The 24002-nt window shown below is 52.8% G+C and overlaps 1 protein-coding gene across 3 annotated transcripts in view; it reads right to left on the minus strand.

Moving 5' to 3' along the window:
- The window catches only part of LINGO1 (leucine rich repeat and Ig domain containing 1), a 220943-nt gene that overhangs the window by 112566 nt on the left and 84375 nt on the right, over positions 1-24002 (minus strand). For all 3 annotated transcript variants that reach the window (XM_070775356.1, XM_070775354.1, XM_070775355.1), the window contains exon 3: positions 20621-20664. The gene's annotated coding sequence lies outside the window, so the exon portion shown is untranslated. The remainder of the gene's footprint in view (positions 1-20620; positions 20665-24002) is intronic.

Below are 24002 nucleotides of genomic sequence, written 5' to 3' on the forward strand. Positions count from 1 at the left end.
ACTACGCTCTTTCTCCCTTCTCTCTCCAGCCATCTTCAACCTACTTGAAGTTGGATGCATTCACCCCTTCATGACACTTCTCTCTTCCCATCCTGGCCTCCTATTGTCAAAAGCAACAGTGTCTCCATCTTACCCACCCTCACAGCATCCTCAACCATGGCTGTTTTCGTCCTTCTGTTTGGAACCCCCTCTTGGCTTCTGGGGCTTCCCTCGTGGCTCAGCTGGTAAAGAATTCTCCTGCAATGCGGGAGACCTGGGTTCAATCCCTGGGTTGGGAAGATCCCCTGGAGACGGGAAAGGCTACCCACTCCAGTATCCTGGCCTGGAGAATTCCATGGACTAGATAGTCCATGGGGTCGCAAAGAGTTGGACACGACTGAGCGACTTTTATTTGGCTTCTGAGATGCCACCATCCTGGCTTTCCTTGCTCTCCCGGGGTGTGCCCTGTCAGCCTCCTATGCTGACTCTTTCACCTCCACCCACTCTCCATGCAGGAGCCTAGGCCCCAGACCTGGGTCCTCTCTCTCCACCATCCAGATCTCTTCCTGGGCGATCTGTGCCTTTGTCCACAAACTCCACCTACAGCCATTGGCCCCTGGATCTCCACCCCCTGCTCAGTCTCTCCGTGATCTCCAGCCCTGTGGACCCAGCTATCAGTGGACATTTCTGCTTCCGGAGGTAATCAAAACGAAACTCCCATCTGACTCCCGATCTCAAACCTCATCTGGTCCTCCCCATCTCAGAAAATGGCCACAGTGGCTCAAGTCATGAATCAAGGAGACCCCTTGCTTCCATCATGTCTTTCTCCCAGTTCTTTTTTTTTGGGGGGGTGGGGGGGACACCACATGTTTTGTCGGATCTTAGTTCCCCAACCAGGGATTGAACTGGGGTCCTCTGCAGTGAGAGTATGGAGTCCTTAACCACTGGACCAGGGAATTCTCCCAACTCTTAGTTCTGCCTCCACGATGAGTCTAAAATCATCTTCCTCTCTCCATCTCCATGGCTACCACCTTGGCCCAAGCCTCCATCACTTCTCTGCCTTACCCTCCTACAACAGCCAGAAAGCTCTTTAAAAATCATAAATCAGATCTGTCACTCTCCGGCTTAACCCATCAGGAGCTAGCTGGTCATCACCCCCTTGGAAAACGTCGCAGTTCCTCCGCATAGCCAGGGTACCAGGCCAACACCCTCATGTGAGATCCCCCCTCTCCTACCACACAGCTGCCTCTTTCATACTCGGGGCCTCACACAGGTGCAGCCTCACCTGAGAGGGGCCTGGGCCCCACCCCACAGGTGTCCCTATTCACCCCATCACTGCACCATCAGCGATTTCAGATCCCCTGTGTGCTGTTATTTTGTTCGTGTCTTCTTTTCCCGCCAGCCAGAGGGAGTTTGTGCATCAGTACCTGGCGCATAGTAGGCGCTCAGTCGTGCTTGTCAAGTGAACGAGCGAGAGCTCCCCGGTCTCTGCACCCCTGGCAGTATCCTCTCTCCCCTGATGAGGCTGGCTCGCCTGTGCATGGGGAAAGGTGCACGTGCCTATAAATACCCACATGATCCACTCTCCCCAAAACAGTAACTGACACCCCGATGACTCGACGACAGGATAATTCCCCCACATCTTGCTGGAAGCTGCTTCCAGCGGTAAAAGTTTGCTGTTTTATGGCCCTGAGAAGACATCAGCTATAATGGGCTAAAATTATAACCTGGTACACTCATCTGTTTAAATACTCTTGGAAACTGAACACTCCAGGCTGAGCACTATTCCGGGTTGCCCTGGATGCCACTGAGGGGCCTGGCTGTGTGGGACACACAACGCCTAGGGCGGGGTACAAGCCTGTTCTACAGGGCAACCGTGGCCACAGGTGGAAGGCCACGGTGCCATGTACCACATCCGGTACGCTGCAGGCACTCACTGAAGGGCACTTCCCATTACTTTTCCACGTCCGTGGGACACAGGGAGGAAATGGTGCAGCCTGCTCTGTGTGGGCCCACCAGGCAGGGCGGGGCTCAAGGGGTGCGGGGTGCGTGAGGGATGACGTAGAGCAACTGGAGTTGGGCTGAGGCTGAACACCATGGTTAGAGTGAGTGGAACCCTGTGAAAAGGGCATGAACTGTCCTGAAAGGCAGTGACCTCCTGTCACCACCGGTGTCCAGTGGAGTAGGACACTGTAGGGAGATGGTGTGGACCGGCTGCTTTTCTCCAGTCTTGCACCATTGGAACTGGAGCCACAAGTGGAGTAGCGCTTCAGGATTAAACGGACACCTATTCAAATCCTGCCTCTGCCGCAGTTCGGGTGACCTGGGGCGAGTTACATCTCAGGGTTCAGATGCAGTTTCCTCATCTCCACAGAGAGGTAACATGTACAAGATCTCTGCAGGCAGTTGGTGCCTACTAAATGTTTGTCCTTCCCCGCCCTGCTTCCCTAGAATCAATGTAAGCATAGCCATCTGGGCCCTGGGACTCTCCAAATATTCTTCCTGCCCTGGCCCAACAGGTGCTCAGGTCCACCCATGTATCTGGACCCCTAGTATCTACCTGGACCCCAGCACCGGCACCACCTCCTCCAGGAAGCCGCCCCAGGCTGCTTTGATAGGTGCTGGGCTCCTCCCCCCTTGCAGGCTGTGGTACCCACTGGGTGTTGGAGGCACGTGGGTCTGGGCACATGTGCCGACTGCATCACTGGTATCTCATGGTCAGTGGGTTGGGGGACGAGAGTGTGTTCTGTGTGTGTGTGTTAAACAATTACGACAGCAAACATTTATCAATACACTGCACTTAATATGTACCAGGCACTTTATAGGCAACTAACCCATTTAATCTGTACAACAAAGTTATGAGGGAAGCACTGTTTTATCTCTGTTTTACAGATTGGGGAACTGAAGCTCAGAGAGGTTCAGTGACCTATCCAAGGTCACACAGCACTAAATGACAAAGCCAGAATTGCGCCCAGGCAGAGTCGGTGTGCCTAACCTCCGCCTGTACCATTCAGCCTCGCAATGCAGATGTGCGTTCCCCGCTGTAGGTGCTCTCACAAGTCCTGCAGAGGATCAGAAGCCATCCCAGGTGAACAGTGGTGGGGCCTCATGACCCTGGAGGCCAGGACACATACATAAATACTCTCACACAGACTTCCATACGGATGCAGGCATTAGTGAACACGTGCACACTCATGCACACAAAGGCATGAAGATCCATCTCTACCAGTCCCATTGCCCAGGAGTCTCTCATCTCTCCTCTCCCCAAGTCACCATGGGTGGGGCAGTCACAGACACTGCCCACCCCTGGTGTCAAGTCTATCCTAAATATTAAAACCAAATCCTGCTTGGTCCCTATGGTGAGATTTATTTATATTGGTGGAACCTGGGGGCTCAGAGAGGGTCAGACACTCCTTTTAGGTCACACAGCAAGTCAGGACAAAACTAGACTAGTGCCCAAGCCTAGAAAGCTCCCAACGAATGCTTTTTCACACCATCCCGGGGTCCCCTCCACAACCTCTGATTCCAGACATCTCTATTTCTGCTTGCTTTGAACAGGACAGAAATAACAGAAATGAAGAGAAGACAGAAGAGAAAGAGAGGAAACAGAGGCCAGAAGCAGACCTGGGAGAAGAGAGGAGAAGAGGGGAGCAGCAGGAAAGTCTGAGCAGCGAGCTGCAGGGGGCCAGGCTCAGCGCGCCAGCCCTCCTCGCCCGCCTGCCTGAAGCTGCCTGCTTCTGAGAGGAGCGAGAGGAGCGCAGCGAGGCGGGGGTTAACTCTCTGCCGTGGAGCAGAAAATGAGGTTCCAGTTATTAGTTGATTTATTGCTCTGTCCTCAATCTGCGCTCAGGTCCTGGAAGGAAATGTTCCACTCGAAAGCATTAAGCGTCTTCAAAGAGCAGAGGCATTAAAAATTGAAATCATAAAATAGACACGTAAATACAGTGGAGGTGAGAGGGGGGCAGCCCCCTAGGCAGGCTGAGGTGGGGGTGGCAGGCCCAGGTCCCAGCAGGCCTGTGGGGCCACCACACTTAGGCAGGAGCCAGCTGTGTCTACAGAGGCGAGGGGGTGTTCCTGCCCAGAAGGGGCACCCCCGCCATGGCTCACAGTGCCTGAGACCCCTCCATTAGCATACCACGTCCTGGGTGGGGGGGCAGGGAAATCATCCTATCTTTGAAAACACATTCCCTCTTGGGAAGGGGACAGCCCCAGGATAATAGGGGGAGAGACAGGAGAGGTGAGGCAGGACTGAGCTGATTTCTACCATAGCCAGTGTGTTGGCAAAGGCAGGGGCAGCCCTGGGAGGCTGGGGCAATCGCAGCTCCTCTGGCACCAGGCTGCCCTGTGGGAAGGGAACCCCAGCAGACAGGCCCCAAGACAGGCCCTCCTCAGTGTCGCTCAGACCCCACTGCACATCCAGGGCTTGGCTGGGCCATGTGGGGACCAGCCTACCCCAGTCATGGCTGGGTCTCGGCGGGAATGGCCACAGAGGGTCCCTACTCTGTCCTCAGCCCTCCTCTGGGCAGCGGAGTCATGGGCCAGGTTATATAGCCCATGCTCTTTCCACAGAAGGGCAAGGGGGCCAGAGATCCGCCAGCAGGGTCTGAGCCCCGCCTAGAAGGACAGTATCTCCAGTGTCCCCAGTGGGCCGGCTCCCAGCGCAGTCCACAAACACGTGTACACATGGGCCACTGGGGCAGATTCTGCCACTGACAGCCTTTGTGATCCTGATCACAGAGGAATGAGAAGGGGCCCTTGATGGCAGAAATCTGAGTTCTGGGCTGGGGTCCTCCACAGACGTGCTGTGTGACTCTGAGCCTGGCCTTGCTGTCTCTCAGCCTTGATGCCTCACCTCTGCTCTCCTGGTCCTATCTCACTCCCTTCCAGCTCAGCTTCCCTGGGGTGAGAGACAGGTGTCACCCCCACCTCCCCCTCTTCCTTCTCGTCCTCTGTCCCTTCTTCACTTCATCTCTCATCCTTGCACATCAACAACCACCCCCATCTCATTCGGGACCCTCCCCCTGCCCCTTACCCTCCAGCTCACCCCCCTTCCATACTCTCCCCACTCCCACCCACCAAGGCCAGGATGGGGGTCACCCCTCAGCTCACCCCTCAATTCGAGAACCACTCCTGGTCCAAGCACCTCTTTCCCCAATATGTAATTTTTCTTAATTGGGAGCTCATCAATTATCCCTATGTTTTCCAGAGGAAATAAACAGCAATTAGAGAAATAAGTGGTGTTTTTATTCTCCGGGATACTCAGCAGCACGGGGCCCCCATCATCCCCACCTAATGGCCAGCCCAGCCGCCTGCAAGGTCCACTCTCCCGCCCTCTCCCCACATCCATCCCCACATGTGTGTGAGCAAAGGGCCTGCCACCGGGCCACCCGGCAGCAGGTTGCCTCTTGGAATCTGCGTGAAGAACCATAAATCGCTGAGAAAGGGCCTCTTTCCCCATGCAACAGAAGGTTAGAGTGTTTAAAGAGAGCAGTGGAACTGTTTTTATTAATCAGAACTGCTATAAAGAAAGCATTTTAATTAACATAATTATCCCGATTGAGAAAAGCAGTCCTTACTCCATAGATACTTTTCAGACTAAAGATGCAAGCTGTCACAATCAGTCATAATTAAGTAAAGCGAGCCTTTTTTTTTTTTTTTCTCTCGCTCCCTTCCCCTCTTGGGCAACCGCTCCTCCCTAGGTTAGATCTCAAAGTAGAGACAAGGCAGATGTCACGCCTTCCACGGGTTCATACTCTCACACCCCGGCTGCCTCTGGAGTTGCATTTCAGAGAGGGTGCGCCCCTGGTCAATGGGCCCTGCACCATGACCCCCTCTCATGCCTGACCTCAGAAGGTTCTCCCCACCTCCTTGGGAAGGAAGGAGACAGACCCATCTCCAGAGGCATCCACCTCAACTCCCTGCTGGATGACAAGTCCTAGAGCACTGCTCCTCCCTGACACTTGCGGGGACTTTCCTGGGCCAGCTGACCCAGAAGGAATAATGGAGGAGGACAGCCAGCCAGTGGGCACCCCAGACCACCACCCTGGTCCAAGCCACCTGGATGCTCAACCTTCACCTCCTACCTCTCCCATCTATTCTTGACTCAAACTCAGGCCATTTAGCCACATAACAGCTAGAAATCTGTTCATACCACAAATCTAAGTGTATAACTCTCCTCATTCCAACTTAAACCCCTTCTTGGGGACTTCCCTGGTGGTCAGTGGCTAAGATTTCAAGCTCCCAATGCAGGGGGCCCGGGTTTGATTCCTGGTCAGGGAACTAGATCCAGCATGCCACAACAAAGAACTAAGATCTAAGACCCAGCGCAGCCAAATAAATAAACTATAAATATTTTAAAAAAATCTTCGTGGACCTCACAGAGGCCTGGCCCAGCCCGCTTCAGCCACACCTCCCACCATGCCTCCCCAGTGTTTTCTCATCCTTCTCAGTTCACATGCCATGCCCTCTGCTTGTTGCCCTCATCCCTCCAGCCACCACCGCCCACGCTCTCAGCTCTCCTGTTCATCCTGCAGTGCCTAGCTCATGTGTCACCCCCTCGGTGAAGCCCTCCTTGACCTCCAGACCTGATCCATCCCCTCTTAAACCCTCTCACAGCACTGCATCCCCGCCCCTTGCTAGTGTGTGTGCGGTGGCCTTACAACAGTGCTGTGATTCTTTATTTAGCTTTAGTTTCCTCCGTTCAACTATAAAGTTCAGAAAGCAGCCAGACACTTTATTGTTTTGCTTTGCTTGACAGTATTCCTGTTTGTTCACTCTTGTGTCCCCAGTGCCCATGACGGTGCTTGGTTTGTGGTAGGTACTTAAGAAATACTCATGGAAGGAAAGAAGGAAGAGAAGGAGGAGGGAGGAGAAGAAAGTCCTGGCTCAGGGCACGCACCGGTAGACTGTCACAGCCCCTGTGTCAGATGAGGGCATTTCACGGAGGAGGTAAGGACTGCTGAGGGCATTTCGAGGAGGTAAGGGGTCACCCCAACAAACTATGAAATGTCCTACTTCCCTCATCCCATCTCAGCATCATTGCCACACTGTGCTGTGTGCTAGTCACTCGGTCGTGTCTAATTCTTTGTGACCCCATGGACTGTAGCCTGCCAGGTTCTTCTATCCATGGGATTCTTCAGGTAAGAATACCAGACTGGGCTGCCATGCCCTCCTCCAGGGGATCTTCCCAATCCAGGGTCGAACCCAGGTCTCCCTCATTGTAGGCAGATTCTTTACCATCTAAGCCACCAGGGAAGCCCTTCAATACTGGAGTGGGTAGCCTGTCCCTTTTCCAGGGGAATCGTCCTGACCCAGGAATTGAACTGGGGTCTCCTACATTGTGGGAGGATTCTTTACCAGTTGAGCTACCAGGGAAGTCCCTCAGCATCATTACTCTCCCCATTTTACAGAACTGGATACTAAGGCCTAGAGAGGCAGGATCAAGGTTGTGGTGAAGCAGCGCAAGAGTCTGGGCCTGTCTCGGGCTCTGAGAATGTCTGTTTTGAGGTGGGACAACAAGGGAGGAGAGAGATACAGGAGTACCCACTGTGGGTATAGTATTCCCCTGGGCTTGGGGGGTTGAGAACTGCTAGGAGCACGTCTTAGGATGTGTGACTTTGGACTTCTCAGCCCATCTGAGCCTTAGCTTCTCCATCTGTGAAATGGACATTCTGGAGCAGGTACCATCCTCTGCCTTCTACCCACGACCCCTACTCCCACTCAGCTGACATCTAACACCCTCAAAGCTTCAGACCTACCCTCCTCCTTCCCCTGAAGAGCCGGAGATACTGACAAACACACCTGCTCGCCCAGGACGTGCCACCCTCCGTGGCCACCCAGGGAGGGTGACGCTGGGAGCCTGCTGCTACCCAAACCAACACCTGCAGTGTGACATGTGCGTAGGTGACACCACGGGCATATCTTACCCAGACATGCTGCCGTTTCCTCCCTGAAAAGGTGCTTATTTTTTAGTACCTCTTAAATAGGAGACGCAAAGTGTATTGTCAGCGCTTTTTAAATGGCTCGTTAATGCCCCCGTAAAGCTCAGCGCTGGCCAGAGGAAACAGCTCACTCCTGGCCCTGGTGTGGCCTGAACTCCCTTGCAGTCTGCTCTCTGAGTAGCACCCATGCTACCGAGTCCACCTGCGCTGGACTCTGGCATTGCCAGGAACTAGACAGTTCCCAACAAAAATATGCCCAGATCCCTACTAGGGCCACAAGATTCAGTAACCCTTTGGGAATGGCTGTGAGCAGACTTGGGCCCTGCCTGGTAGAAAAACAGTGGAATGAGCATGGGCTTTGTAGTCAGGTATCCTGGGTTCAAGTTCCTTCTTGGTCACTTACCAGCTGTGTGACCTAAATCCAGTTACCAAATCTCTCTGAGCCCCAAGTTTCCTCACCTATAAAATGGCAATGCTAACTCCTGCCTCAGGGCTTTTTTGAAGAGCGAATCAGGTAATAAAAACCAAGTGCCGACTAACATTAGATTTTCAAGGTATGGTTATGGCTTCCCTGGTGGCTCAGATGGTAAGGAATCTGCCTGCAATGCGGGAGACCTGGGCTTGATTCCTGGGTGGAGAAGATCCCCTGGAGAAAGGAACAGCTGCCCACTCCAGTATTCTTGCCCGGAAAATCCCACGGACAGAGGAGCCTGGCAGGCTACAGTCCATGGGGTCGCAGAGTCAGACACGACTAAGTGACTAATACTTTCACTTTCTTTCAATGGCATTATGGTTATGTTTTTTAAAGAGTCCTTACCTTTTAGAGATATACCCTGAAACATTTATGGATAAAATTATACGATGTCAAAATAACCCAGTGGTGGCGGGGAGTGGGTGGGTACAGAGGAAACCAGTCTGGTCCTGAGTCCACGCTCCCTGATGAGTATGTGGGGTTCAGTAGTCCCTCCACTTTCAGATAGGCTGACATTTTCACACTGAACCATCACATAGGCATCCAGCCAGCACGTGTTCATTAAACCCAGGGACGTGCTCTCCCAGCCACTGAAGCCTTGGACCCCTTGCACAGCAAGGGCCAGCAAGACAACATAAAACACCAGGAAGGAGCGTGGGGTGGGAGCTGAACCTTCACAGGGATACCCCCAGAGGCTCCTGCCATCCACAGAAGGGGAGACAGGGAGGTGAGGGGCCCCAGTAATCCAGAGACTTGGGATACCCTGGGAGTCAGGCAGCCTCTGTTTAAGGGACGCAGGGACTATGGCTTTCCCTCTCTGAGCTCCAGATTCCTATCATCGTAAGGGGGTGGTAACACCCCACCCCACTTGACCTGTCTGACCTGCCCAGGGTAGCAGGGGCCCAGCCTGAGGCAGGTGCTTAATCACCCTTGGACTGGCCCCGCCTTACTCAGTAAATTTATATAAGACAGCCTTCAGCTACTGAAGCCTGGGGTGGGCAGGCCAGCTTCCTACTGGGCACAGGGATGCAGACCTGATAAGAGCCATTCCGCTCTCAGGAAGCACCCAGGGATAATGTCATTTTGTAAACTACACAGTACCCAGCAAAGCCTCAGGAAATGGGGCTGAGATGACTCTAAGACTGGGGGAAAAAGGGACTTGGCGCAGGAAAAAGGCAATAGTAATACAGTAGTGATGTACCTATGTGAGAGTTGGATCATAAAGAAGGCTGAGTGCTAAAGAACTGATGCTTTCAAACTGTGGTGCTGGAGAAGACTCTTGAGAGTCCCTTGGACTGCAAGAAGAGCAAACCAACCTGATTTCCTAAAGGAAATCAACCCTAAATGTTCATTGGAAGGACTGATGCTGAGGCTGAAGCTCCAATACTTCTGCCACCTGACTTGAAGAGCCGACTCATTGAAAAAGACCCTGATGCTGGGAAAGATTGAAAGCAGGAAGAGAAGGGGATGACAGAGGATGAGATGGTTGGATGGCATCACCCACTCCATGAACATGAGTTTGAGCAAACTAGGAGATTGTGAAGGACAAGGAAACCTGGTGGGCTGCAGTCCATGGGGTGGCAAACAGTCCGACAGGACTTAGCGACTGAACAACTCCAACAATAACAGCAGCAACAACAACAATAGGGCCTGACTCACTGCACTGGGTCACAGGCTTCACCTGCACCTCTCCCCACCCCCGCCCAGGTACCCGGTACCATTCTCCCCGCTGGAGCCGAGGACATCGGGTGCGGAAGGAGATGTTACAGCAAGAGAGGGCCGAGCCAAACCCAAACCTGCCACCCAAGCCCAAGGGCCAACAGAGCGAGAAGCCGCTGGGGACACGCGATCACCCCAAGGGGCCATCAGCGGAAAGTGCCCAGGCCGGGAGCCTGTGGCCCCACTGAAGCCAGCCCTCTCCAGGCCTCCGTCTCTTCACCTGTGAAATGGGGGCAGGTCCCCAGCCCCACCTAGCGGGCACGAGGGGAAGGCGGCATGGGTTGGAGAGGCGGCCATATCTTGAAGGTTCCTGAGGGAGCCGAGGCGGCTGTGAGGTAAGTCGGGGCGCGGGGGCGGGAGGCGAGAGAACGAGACGGATCTCTCTCAGGCTCTGGCGCTGTGATATTTTCCCCGGGTTATATTTTTAGATGGACTACTTTCTGGCCCCTCCCCCTGCCTCAGTAGGAGGAAGAACACCGAAATAGCTGGGTGTGCGTGTCTGAGCAGCTATATATAGTGGGCACACACCCTTACCCAGGGCTTCTCCCACTCACTGCCCCCAGAGCCGGAGCCGGGCGGGGACGGTGCCCTCCTCTTGCCCAGGGGCCACGAAGTCTGCTCGACTGCTCTGGCTCCCTCCAGGCACACCCCTCACCCCAATACATGCCTGTGCACACATACACACAGCCAGACACACGTCCCCAGTGGCTGCCGGCTCGGACCCGTCTTAGGGGGTCGTTGGAGAAGGCCCAGAGCAACCGGCAAGCCCCCTCCCAGGGAGGGTGGGTTGGGTGAGGAGAGTATGATGATTTCCAAAAACCTAATTCTAATTCTCTCGGCCTGGGGTTTGCTGGTCTACACACCGCCATCAGGCTCCTTTCTTGGACTTGTCAAATCTTCAGACTCTGTCACTTAGCATCCTTAGTAGAAGATACATCTGAAGTCAAACATTCCCCCAAACACACCCATCCGAGTTCTCAAGTTTGGATGGGGAAACTGAGAGCTGAAGCTCACCAGCCAGTCAGAGCCACTTGCTAGCTTCAAGCTCACCTCTCTGAACTCAGCTGCACCATCAGTGAAGTGGGGCTGAGGCAGGCTGGCTCCCACCTCATGGGCTACTGTGAGGAGTGAATGGAGTGAGGCATATGAAGCCACCATTCTATAATGAGAAAGGGCCATGAGCTCCCAAGGGCCGGGAAGAAACCCACAGTCTCCCTTGGCCAGAGGCCCAGTGGGCCAGGCTCCAGCCTCATGGCCAGGGACTGGTCCATTTCCACCCCACATCCTAGCCTGGCAGGTCTCCACCCAGCCCATAGCAGGTGCTTCCCAGATGGCACGTGGACCCACTTACCACCTACCCTAGGAGAGCCTGAGATGGCACTCTGGCCTCCTCTCTGTCCTCCCACTGGTCACATAAGCCATGGTAGAGGGTCAGGGTAGGAGGACTCACCCTCATGACCACCCCCCTCCAGATAGTGGGGCTCCTCCTCAGTGTCTGAAGCTGATTTGGGTGTACCCAGTCCAGAGGCAGGCCTCACTGGACTTAACTGATTTCTTGTGCCAGGACCTAAGCAGGACAAAGAGCCCTGGATGGGGAATTCAGTGACTGGAGTCTGAGTCCTGGATCAGCCGTGTGATCTTGGGGGTATCAGATTCCCCATCTACACAGGGCAGGGAGTGGACTCATGGTCTTTGGGAACCTTGGGATCACAGTCCACTCTGAGCACAACTGACTCCCCACAGAGAGACTTGCAGCCATCATCTTGCTGAACTCTCAAAATTCCCCTAAGGGAAGGAAACAATGGTCATTTTTCAGATAAAGAAACTGAGGCCCAGGGAGGGGAAAAGGCGTGCCTGGGTCACACAGAAAGCTGGTGGCTCCATGGGCAGCCTTATCAGAGGTGGAGCCTGCACGACCAAGCCTGGGGAAGCCAGGACACCTGGGATGCCTGTGCTGAACCACTGGCTAGCAAAATTCCCGACCGTGTGCCAACGAGAGGCGGTGTGTGAGCCGGCTCCAGCAGGATGGCACTACTACAATGTGTGTGAAAGCACCCTGTCCCCTTCCTATACCCATCCTCTAGTCATTGTGCCCAGGTTCAGAACTTCATTCTTCTACCTCTAAGATTCCATTTGGTTTGGTGGGTTTTTAGCCCAGAGCTTCCATCAGCTGAGGATCCAAAGTGAGAACCGCCTTTTGCTGGCAAATGTGGGACTGTGTGCCTTCATCTAAGTCATCAGAAGATTGGGGCAGAATGAGGCCAAGGCCCTAAATGCCCCCCCCAACCGGGGACCTTCTTCCCACAAACCAATATCTGCTGTGGACTCCTTGTGTCTCTGATCCTGTCCATTTCTCCTGAGTACACTACACCCATATCTGTCCCATCACAGAGCCCCAGAATTCACCCAGAGGCCCCAGCAGCCCTGAAGATGGGTGGGGAAGAAGCCTGCATCCCTGAAGGGACCCACACCACCCCAGTGGGGCTGTGGGTACCTGCCCTGCCTAACTGGGCCTGGGTACAGCAGAGCCCAAAGAGGTGAGGAGGAGGGACTCATGGCCAGGGCAACAGCCATCCCCCAGGTAGAAAGGACGTGGGTCTGATGGACCTGGATATATAGATATTGCACAGGAAAGAATTAGCTTGCAGAAACTTAATTCATCCTGCATTAAGTTTCTGGATGAAAAGTGAAAGTGTTAGTTGCTCAGTCATGTCCAACACTTTGTGACTCTACAGAACATAGCCCATCAGGCTCCTCTGTCCATGGGATTCTCCAGGCAAGAATACTGAAGTGGGTAGCCATTCCCTTCTCCAGGGGGAATGACCCGAGGACCAAACCCAGGACTCCTGCATTTCAGGCGATTCTTTACCACCTGAGCCACCTGGATATCCACTTACAAAAAAAAAAAAAAATGAGGTTGGACCCTTAAAGGTACACCATATACAAAAATTAACTCAAAATGGATTAAAAATCTAAATGTAAGCCCTGAAACTAGGAAACTCTAAGAGGAAAACATAAGGGGAAAGCTGTATGACATTGGACCTGGCAATGATTTCTTGAATATAACACCAAATGCACAGGCAACAGAAGTGAAAATAGACATGTGAGGCTACATCAAACTTAAAAACTTCTGCATGTCAAAGGAAGCAAAGTGAAAGGGCAGCCTACTGAACAGGAGAAAACACTTGCATATTACATATCTGGTAAAGGGTTAATATCTAAAGAATTCCCAGAACTCAACATCAAAAACCAAATAATCCAATCAAAAAGTGAGCAAAGGACTTGAATAGACATTTCTCCAAAGAAGATACACAAATGGGGGGGAAATGAGGGGGCCCTTCAGACTGAGCCTCTTCAGAAATGACTCCTGGGGTCAAGGCTGTTTCTCCTCCCTCAGACTAGGCCCACTTCCCCTCTACCCCTGACTGCCCTTCCCCATCCCAGTCCAGCCAGGCCTGGTGGGGATAGATTCCCCACAGTGCAAGCATTTCAGGCAGCTGCCTTCTCCCGCCACCAGCAGTATGATTAATGTTCAACCTGCCAGGAGCCCATTCATCACAGCCACGCCACAGCCCCACAAGCTCAGGGCAGGTAGGCGGCACTGGGGCCTGCCTGAGTCCTGACCCTCAGAGTCTTCCTAGCTTCCCGCCAGGCCAGAGACCAAAGCCTCACTGAGGGCCAGGGCCTGAGTGATGGCCGTGTCTGGAGCTGGGCTTTCTACAGCCCTCACCACCTCACTCTGGCCCCTTCCTTTCAGCCTCCAGGGAGGCACGTCCAGCGGTGGCTCTAGAGGATCAGACAGAGCTAATAGGAACCTATCTTGTCTACTGCCTCCCAGCTACGTGGCCTTGCAGGCCTCATCTTCTCTGAGGCCCTGTTTTTCATGGGTAATATGAGTGTCACATTACTCCCTCACCAGCCCACAGGCTGGGTCAAATGCTTGGAATATAATGGAAGTATAATAAACAGTGGGCCCCACCCCTTTCTCTTGAATCCAGAGCGCCTGAGTTCAAATCCCCATTTGGCCACTTATGAGTTGTGTTACATTGGGCAAGTTACTTAACCTTTCTGTTTTCATTTCTTCTTCCGTGAAACAGCCTCATGGGTTGTGGTGAGGATTAAATAAATAAAGATTTGTAAAATGCCTAGAACAGCGCCAGGCACATAGCGGGCACTTAGAAAGCATCACTCTGTAATTGGTATGCTGATGGTGTCCTATTTCACAGGCTGCCTCACGGGGCTGGACATGGCTGAGTATAAGCAAGATTCTGCAAACTGGAGATCCCATCCTCTGTGACTGCTGAACATCCCTTTAACCTTCCTTCCCTGCCCCACTTTATGGAGACTTCCATCCCTCAGGAGCCCAGGAAGCACTGGGAAGGTGGCAGGGAAGACTCTGTCCTGCCTCTGAGCAGCTCAGGAGCCACTGATGAGGTGGGCATAGGGCAACCCCAAAAGGCTGAGCTGGTCTCAGGGCTGAGAGCCAAGAATCCAGGCACAGGAAACTGTGGCTGGTACTCAGGCGAGGAGGAGACACTGGAAGTTCTTGAGGCAGGCAGGCACAGGTGGCCTCAGACCCAGTGTGTCCACCATCTAATGCGCCCAGAGCCTTTTCTTCCTATTGCATCCTATTTTTCCTGCCCTGGATTATGTCTCTTAGTATGCTTGGAAGCCTTCTCAAATATTTGATAGAATAAAGTAGGTATAAATATATAATAGGTAACACGTAAATTGGGGAAAAAAAAAAAAAAACACCTTTCTCCCACCACACCCACAGCTCCTCCTCAGGTCATGGGAAACTCAGGGCCTGAAGTTTGGGGGTGGGGACTGGGGGTGGAAGTTGTGGCAGGCTCCAGCCCTGCCCCTCTTACCTCTGGTCTCTAGTTGCACACAGGAGCTGGGAGGGTCCTGTTCTCATCCTAGAACATTCCACAGCCCTGCTAATAACAACATTGATATCTATGACTGGAATTTGTTGAGTGCCTACTATGTGAAAAGCCTGACTCTTGGTGGGCCCACGAGCACTCCAGCTGATCCTCCAACAGCTTGGCACGGTGGGTTGTACTACCATTCTCCCTTCTCCAGCTGAGAAAACAGGCGCAGAGGGCTCAGGTAACATGTCGACAGTCATACAGCTGGTAAGTACCAGAGCTGGGATGCACAGCAGGCTTTCTGATGCCACAGCCCAGGTTCTTAACAATTACCCATACTAAAAAGGACATGTCACTGCAGCACTATTTACAATAGCCAGAACATAGAAGCAGCCTAAATGTCCATCGACAGAGGAATGGATAAAGATGTGGTGCATATATACAGTTGAATATTACTCAGCCAGAAAAAAAAAAATGAAACTGTCATTTGCAGAGATGTGGATGGGCCTCGAGTCTGTCATACATAGTGAAGTAAGTCAGAAGGAGAAAAACAAACATTACGTATTAACACATATAGGTGGAATCTAGACAAATGGTATAGATGATCTTATTTGCAAAGCAGAAGTAGAGACACGACATAGAGAAGGAATGTATAGACACCAAGGGGGACGGGATGGTGGGATGAACTGGGAGACTGGGATTGACATAGACACACGGTTATGTGTAAAATAGATAACTAATGGGAACCTACTGTATAGCACGGGGAGCTCTACTGAGTGCTCTGTGACCTAAATGGAAAGGAAATCCAAAAACAAGGGGATGTATGCATTGTCGTTGTTCAGTCGCTCAGCTGTGTCTGCCTCTTTGTGACCGCATGGACGGTATACATATAGATCGCATGCAAATCCCTTATGACCCCATGGATACATGTATACATATGGCTGATTCACTTTGTTGTACAGCAGAAACTGACACAGAGTGTAAAGCAACTATACTCCAAAAAATATTTTAAAAATAAATGGGATAAATGAATAATAAAAAGGATATGTGAATTCCCTGGTGGCCTAGTGGTTACGATTCAGTGTTTTCACTGCCATGGCCCAGGTTCAATCCCTGGTTGGGAAACTGAAATCCCACAAACCATGCAGTGGGGAAAAAAAAAAAAAAAAGGCTGAAAAAGGACATGAGACTGGGCAGGGTGCTAGGGGCTCAGCAAGACATCCCTGAGACCAGGAGTCCAGCCCTGGCCCCCACCCACCCGTGCAGGGGCCGACCCTGCCTCGCTGACTTTCTGTGTCTGCACGGAACCAGGCTCTCTCTTCCCCTCCAGCTGTGTTAACAGGCATGAGCCTGGGGAGGGCGGCTAGGTTAGGATGCATTCACTCCACAGGTAGCAGGGCAGGAAGTGAGCAGGCACTGTGAGGTAGCAAGCCGGGGGATAAAGGCCTGACTTTTCACCAGAGTGGCTGAGCCCCTTCTGAGCCTCAGCTTCCACATCCATAAGAACAGTCAGAACCTGCTGGCAGGCTAGTTGAGGTGGTGCATATCAGAGGCCTCCCTGGGGCCTGGCCCACAGGGCTGGGCAGGATCCTGACTCCCTAAGCTTTACAGGCTCTCCCAGGACTGCCCACTGAGATAAACCAGAGCTGGGCCCCACCAGGTCAGAACCCTACCCCACAACTGCCTAGTCACTACACCTTCTTTGCCTCAATTTCTTAAGCAGTAGAATGGGTATAATAGAATTATCACTAACCCGAGCCTGGCATACAACATCTCAGCCAGTAATTATTTTTATTATCCTGGGGCACCTCTAGTCCATGCTAGAAATCCCCTCTTTCTGGTTGGGGGATTGGACAGAGTCATGTGCAGAACAGGATTAGGTGCCAGGCACCAGGCTCCAGTGTGGAAGCCACCCCCCGGATGCCAATTCCTCAGGAGGTGGCAGAGGGCCACCCGGCTGCCCCAGTCTCCCAGGAGCATCCAGCTGAACAGGGAGGACATGGACACATAGTCGCACATGCACACCCAGGACCACGCATGACCACGGCCCAGAACAGCCAGAGCCTGGCACTGCAACCCCACCGGTTCCTGGTGCCCTGCAGGCCCCCCAGGACATAGGCCACAGTGGGGTTCAACCCCACCTCTGCCTCTTCTGTGACTTGGATCAACTCGCCCTCCCTATATGGGCCTCCGTTTTGCATATGGAAACAGACCTAGCGATAGCCCTCTCCTCTATGAGGGCTAAACGAGGTTACGTGTGTGAAAACTGTGCTAGATGCCTGGCAGGTGGCATGTGCCAGTTCTTTCTCTTCCCCTCTCTCCTCCCTGCCTCCCACTTCCACCTGCCCTGCCTTTCAGGCCAGCCCCAGCATTACGGCCGCTGCCTCCCTGTACCCCGTTTAAAGCAGCCTCTCTATCTCCTCGCAACTCAATGTCACCCCTCTGTGCCCCACCTCCACCCTAGCGGCTGAAAGCACCAATCACCAAAGCAGGGACAAGCTCCCTTAAACCCAGCAGTGCCCCCGGCAGCCTTCAGTAATTGATACCCAGAGGAGGACAGCAGAGCTGCCTTCCCACCACCACAACTGCAGGGGCCGGAGTACAGAGACCCAAATACCACTGGCTTCAGCTGCAGCTGACTCAGCTGCCCACCCACACGTAAAAGTAACCAGCCACCAATCCTGGCAATCACAGTAGCTCCATGGATGGGGCCCTTGCCACGTGCCAGGCCATGTTTAAAAGCTTCTCACGCATCATCTTATCCAACATCCCCACGAGGAAGTGGCTGTTGCACCCGTGGTACAGATGAAGAAACTGAAGAACAGAGAAATTAGGAAACTTGCTCAAAGTCACATAGCTCACAAATGGTGACACTATGAACCCAGATGATCTGGCTTTGAACTTGGGCTCTTACTTTTCTGCTAAGTTTATCCCCAAGCACTATAGAAATGCCCATGACTGAAGGCCTGGTGGGGAGAGGGCCATGGGGTCTCCCTTCTGTGCTGAGCTAACAGAGGTGAAAACGAAGGAAACAGAGACACTCTGACTTCTTAAAGCTGAAAATTACATCCCCAGGAATAGGATGTCAATTAGGGCACAGGCCTGACACCCAGCCCCATCAGTCCCCTGTTTTAGAAATGAGGGCAGTCACAGCTTGGGTCCACATCTCAGACCCACACCAAAAGTCAAGCCAGTGAATTCTGGCAGGTGTGATGGAGAGGGGGTGGGTGTATGGCAAGCCAGAGCCTTTCCCTAGGCCTCCTGGGTTCTGCTGGGTGGACCCAGGCCCCTTCTGGAGCAGCCCTCACCTTTCTGGTCCCCTCAGATGCCCACGTGTGGCTTCACGTGGGGCAGAGCACTGACTAAGGCTGGCCACCACCCACGCCCAGCCTTGAGTGCAGATGGAGCCCATGCCCTGGTGTGACCCGTGGCTCCCCCTTCTGCCCCTGGACAGATGCTGCTGTAACCGTGGCTCCCAGATTTGCATAATGCCTCTCTGCCAGGCTCCTCATGCTCTGCCCCCCAATGTGGGCACTGTTCCAGCACAGGTTTCTTCTCTTCCAAAGATTCCTCAGGCCATCCCATGAGTCATAAATAATCAAACGTGCATCAGCTGCCAGTTCCAGGTGTGCTGATGACATCCCTTCAGACTTCTGTGGTCAGCCCTGTGGATCTGAACCTGCCCCTTCCCAGTTCTACCCCTAAGCAGCATCCCTGTGCTGAAGCCCATGTCTGAAACAAGCACCTGGCTTGCTCTCACTCAACCGAGTGGGGTTGGAGCCCACTCAGCCACCCAGGGGATGGAGAACTGCAGAGAGCAGCTAAGGGCAGGGACTGTGGGGGTAGCTTGTAAGAGGGGCACACTCTGAGCAGCGGGGCTTAGGGGGCAGACACAGAGGAGAGGAAAGGGGTGTGCCCAGAGAGGGAGCCCAAGAGACCAGTCAAGTGGCTTCATTGTTGCAGCCCTGCTGATTGTGGCCCCCTGGTCCAGACTGGAGTTCAGCTCCCACACCACATGTCATGGCTTCTCTGGAGGGCAGGCCCCAGCTCCTGGGGAGCTGGCCAGGAGGCATGGGGGCCAAGAGTGTGGCCTCCAACCATTCCTCTCCCCTAGGGAGGCCCCAAACTGGGAGGCAATGTGTGGAGTAGTTGGGGGTGATGTGCAGACTGTAGAACTTGGAGAGAGAACCTGAGCCAGATCCTATCTTGGCCAACAGGGCCCCGTCCCCACCTCCCAGCCTTGGCATTTCCACCTCTAGGAAGGGAACAAACTGCTCCTGGTCACAAGTTGTTGTTAAGATTAATGAGCTAATTAAAGTGTGAAAAATGTTTCTTGTAGACTTGAAAGAGGTGGCCAATCATGGCAAATTAATAACAATTAACACCCCTCCTCCAGGCAGTCTGCCTGGACTGGGTTCACTGGGCAGAGTTTTTCCTCACAAGAATGGCAGGAAGTCTGTGCTGGCCTTGGCAGGGGTGTCTGAATTCTTCTCTGTTCCCCAGAGTCCTGCAGACTCTTCCCAATAACCAGACCCCTCCCCTTGCCTGACCCTAGGCTCTGTGCTCACAGAACTCAGTCCATGAGGCAAGAATAACTGATGTGACTTTTAACATTTCCTGAGCATCAACTGTGTTCTAGGCTCTGTAGCAAGCCTTCTCTATACAATACAATGCCCTGAAGGATGCGCTGTGAGGGGCCCCTTTCACAGATGGGGAAATGCGGAAGAGTCACAGAGACAAGGAGGGAAGCCAGGATTCCAAATGGTTATCCCAGGGAACCCCCGCCCTGTGCTTGCAGCAAGGCTGGACTGTCAGATGAGGGTGGAGGACCAGGGAACCCTACCCTCAAGCCCCTCACTGCTCCGCACTGGTTGCTGCTATTGCTGTGAAAGGCTTGGCGGGGGATGGTGCCACCTCCCCCGCCTCACACTCCTCCACTGCCTCCCTTGCATGGAGGCGAGACTGACTCAGCAGACACCCTGGGGCCCCTGACGCCAAATTAGAGCCAGAGCCCTCCTAGAAATCGTCCACTCAGCAAAGCCTCCTTGGAGCTGAAGTCAGAGGAGACACAGGAAACTGGGGGGAGGGGAGGGAAAGCGTCTGCCCTGTCCATGCAGCCCCTCATCAAACAGCATTCTCCAGGCCCCAGAATACTGACCCCCAAATGCCTATTCATTGCAGAGCACAGCCAGGCCCCCAAAGCCTGAGCTCGACCACCTAACTCATGCCCTGAGCTTGTCCCCCACAGGCAGGCCCACAGCTCTGCCCCCTGCTCAGTGAGGGACCTCCAGGGTCCCTGAGCCCCACTCCTGACTGGTTCCTAGGCCAGAAGCTCCCAAACCCCAGCAGCTGCTCCCCAGCATCAGTAAGCCTCACCCCATCCGACCTAGGAACCACTCTCCTCTTTTCTTCCCTGAAAGCTGATCCCAAACCCCTTCTGCTTTCTGCAACTCAGAAGTACCCCCAGGGTCATGGCTGGAGGAGGGCAGGGGCTCTGGGAGACAGAAGAGGAGAAAGAAAGAAAGAAAAGATGGCAGAGAGGGCCAAGCAGAGGGAGACGAGGCCCCTGGAACCTGCCCCTCACACATTTCACCCTCCGGTCTTCTCCTCACCCACCACCCCAGACGTCCACTGCTTACCTCTAGGGGGTGCAAGCAGGCTCAGGGACTCTTCAGAGGGACATCTGCAGAGAGACAGCAGAGAAGGGGTGAGAGCACAGTCAGATGGAGGCCTGCAGACTCTTCACCCATAGGACCCGTCTGGCGATCAACCCCACCAAGCCTCTGCCCGCAGCCCAGGACACAGGGAGCGGGAGACTGGGCAGCCCAGGGGTGCCAGACTCACTGCATAGAGTTAAGAACGCCCTTTTCCGTAAGTCAGGTACTCTGCTGCAGCCCTGGGGAGGGGCCTCAGGACAGACGGAGTTATCCCAGGGGGTTCCTGCTGCAGACCCGAGCTCCACGTGGGCCCTGAGGGATGCGCACATAAGCAGAGAGCAGCTGTCCCCTCCTACCTGTACCTGTGGGTTCTCTGGCCCCTGGACACATAGGATTGAGCCTCAGATTCTCCCTCCTGGGGTCAGATGTGGTGGCCAGAGGGAGCACCCAAGCCCTGTCTTTCACCTCTAAGTGGGACCTTGACCTGGTCATCTCAGCTTTGTCACCCCACAACCCTGGGCAGGCCCACTCCCCTCACTAGGCCTTGACTTCCCCATCAATACCAGTCGGTGAATCAGAGTTGCCTGGAGGGCTTGTCAAAATGCAATGTGCTGGGCCCCACCCCCAGAGTTTCTGATTTCAGCAGGGCCAGGATGGGGCCTGAGAATCAGCATTTCCAAGAAGCTCCCAGGTGATGCTGATGCTGCCATTTGGGGATCACACTTTGAAAACTGCTCGTCTAGTTGTGTTTGGCCTGCAAAGTGCATAGTGCACACCCTCAAGGAGTTCACAGGCTAACTGAGGAGACCACACGTATGTGTACACACCACTGACTCAAGGAATGTGGAAATGTGGCTTATAGATCACAGGAGGAAATGTGGCTTATAGATCTACTAGGTTTGGGCTATGGGCCAGTGCAGTCATGTAAGGCTCCCTGGAGGAGAGAAAGGCCTAATTTACCTTTTGTTACGTATTGTAGTCTTATTCCTATACAAGTAATACAGGCATACCTGGTTTTATTGCACTTCACAGTTATTGTTTTTACAAATTAAAGGTTTGTGCCAACCCTGCATTGAGTGAGTCTATCAGCACCATTTTTCCAACAGCATTTGCTTGCTTCATGCCTCTGTGTCACTTTTTGGTAATTCTTGCAATAGTTGAAACCCTCCACTAGCAAAAAGATTATGACTCACTGAAGGCTCAGATGATGGTTAAAATTTGTTTAGCAATGAACTATTTTTTAATTAAGGTATGTACCTGGTTTTTTTTCAGCCATAATGCTATTACTTAATAGACTATAATATAGTGTAAACATAACTTTTATGTACACTGGGAGACCAAAAACTTCATGTGACTCACTTTTCTGCAATATTAATTTTATCGTGGGGGTCTAGAACCAAACACACAATATCTCTGAGGTGTGCCTGCGTGGAAGCTTTCTCTTGTTAAAGAGCTTCAGATATAGATGCTGTTGTGGTTTAGTCGCTCAGTCGTGTCTGACTCTTTGCTACCCCATGGACTGTAGCCCACCAGGCTCCTCTGTCCATGGGATTTCCCAGGCAAGAATACTGGAGTGGGTTACCATTTCCTTCTCTAGGGGATCTTCCCTACCCAGGGATTGAACCCACACCTCATGCGTTGCAGGAGGATTCTTTACCGCTGAGCCACCAAGGAAGTCCTTCAAATACAGATACCTATAGGGTAAACATATTCTCACACACAACCACATCTCCAGAGATCCTGACTGCCCATCTGGTGTGAAACTTTCACTAAGCATTTGCACAGACATACTGAGAGGTGCACAAGTGTTTATATATAGAACAAACCCGCAGTTACACACCAGGAAAGTCTCTGTGCTGGTGTATAATCAGGTTCCTCACTTAATAGATTTTGGAGAACTTTCCCCATCTATATATAAAGATAATAATGATCACTGCTTGTATTCACTGAGCACCTACTATGGGCCAGATACTGGGTTGAGCACTATATGTATTAACGCATTTAATTATCCTAACACTCCCCTCCCCAAGATGGGTGCTGCTGCTGCTGCTGCTGCTGCCACTGCCACCAAGTCGCTTCAGTCGTGTCCGACTGCATGCAACCCCATAGATGGCAGCCCACCAGGCGCCCCAGTCCCTGGGATTCTCCAGGCAAGAACACTGGAGTGGGTTGCCATTGCCTTCTCCAATGCATGAAAGTGAAAAGTGAAAGTGAAGTCACTCAGTCATGTGGACTCTTAACGACCCCATGGACTGCAGCCCACCAGGCTCCTCCATCCATGGGATTTTCCAGGCAAGAGTACTGGAGTGGGGTGCCGTTGCCTTCTCCGAGATGGGTGCTACTGTTAGCCTAATTTGTAGAGGAGAAAACCAAACTGCAGAGTAACCTGCCCAAGAACACCCAGCCTAGGGAGCGGCTGAGCACATGAACACCAGTGTCCGTGCTCCAAAGGGAGCCCCCCTGCCCCCCATGTTCAGTGCTACATGGAGGAACTCCACTCAGGGACAAACTCTTACCTGCTTAATCAGACCTCCCAGGATGAGTGCTTAGGGGGTTCCAATCTTTTATTTCCATTGCTAGGAAAAAGCCTATCTCTGTATACACATGCATTCCTAAAAAGTAGGTCAAAAGGTGTACACATCTTACTTTTTTCTTGCGGGGGGAGCATTTCTTAGTTCCCCAATCAGGGATCAAATCCGCACTCCCTGCAGTGGAAGTGTGGAGTCTTAACCCCTGGACCACAGGGGTGAGATCTCAGGGTATACACATTTTAAATTTGGATACACTGCCAAATTGTCCTCCAAAAATGTCTATGCCAACGCCAGGCTGACTATTTCCCCAGGTGAATGCCTACTGAAGAACAATTCCCATTTATTGAGTACATACTAGTTGCCAGATCCAGTAACATCTGGGTTGTCATTTCTATTTTGCAGATATGGAACAGAGGCTCCGAGAGGTTAACTTTCTTGCCAAAGGTCACACATCGGATAAAGAACATATCGATTTTCTTTGATATTACGGAGGAAGAGAGAGAGGGAGGAAAAAAAGGAGGGCGAGAGGGAGAGAGGTTCCTCAACCCACATGACCCACATGCCCTTCCATCTTTCTGCTCCCATTTATAGCAAAGGTCTCGAGCAGTCCCTACTCAGCGTCTCAGCCTCCACTCCCTCACTTCCAGCTCTCCCTCACTCCCTCTCCAGTTGTGCTTCCACTCTGTCACTCCACAAAACTGCTCTTCTCAAGGTCCCCAGAAACCTCCGTTTTTCCAAACCCAGCAGTCACCCTGATGCAGCTAACTGCTTCCTCCGACAGGAAACACTTTATCTCTGAGCTCCCAGGATTCAGCCTCTCCTGGTTGTGCTCC

The sequence above is a fragment of the Bos indicus genome, chromosome 21 (assembly GCF_029378745.1).
Source record: "Bos indicus isolate NIAB-ARS_2022 breed Sahiwal x Tharparkar chromosome 21, NIAB-ARS_B.indTharparkar_mat_pri_1.0, whole genome shotgun sequence".
Taxonomy (NCBI): Eukaryota; Metazoa; Chordata; class Mammalia; order Artiodactyla; family Bovidae; genus Bos; species Bos indicus.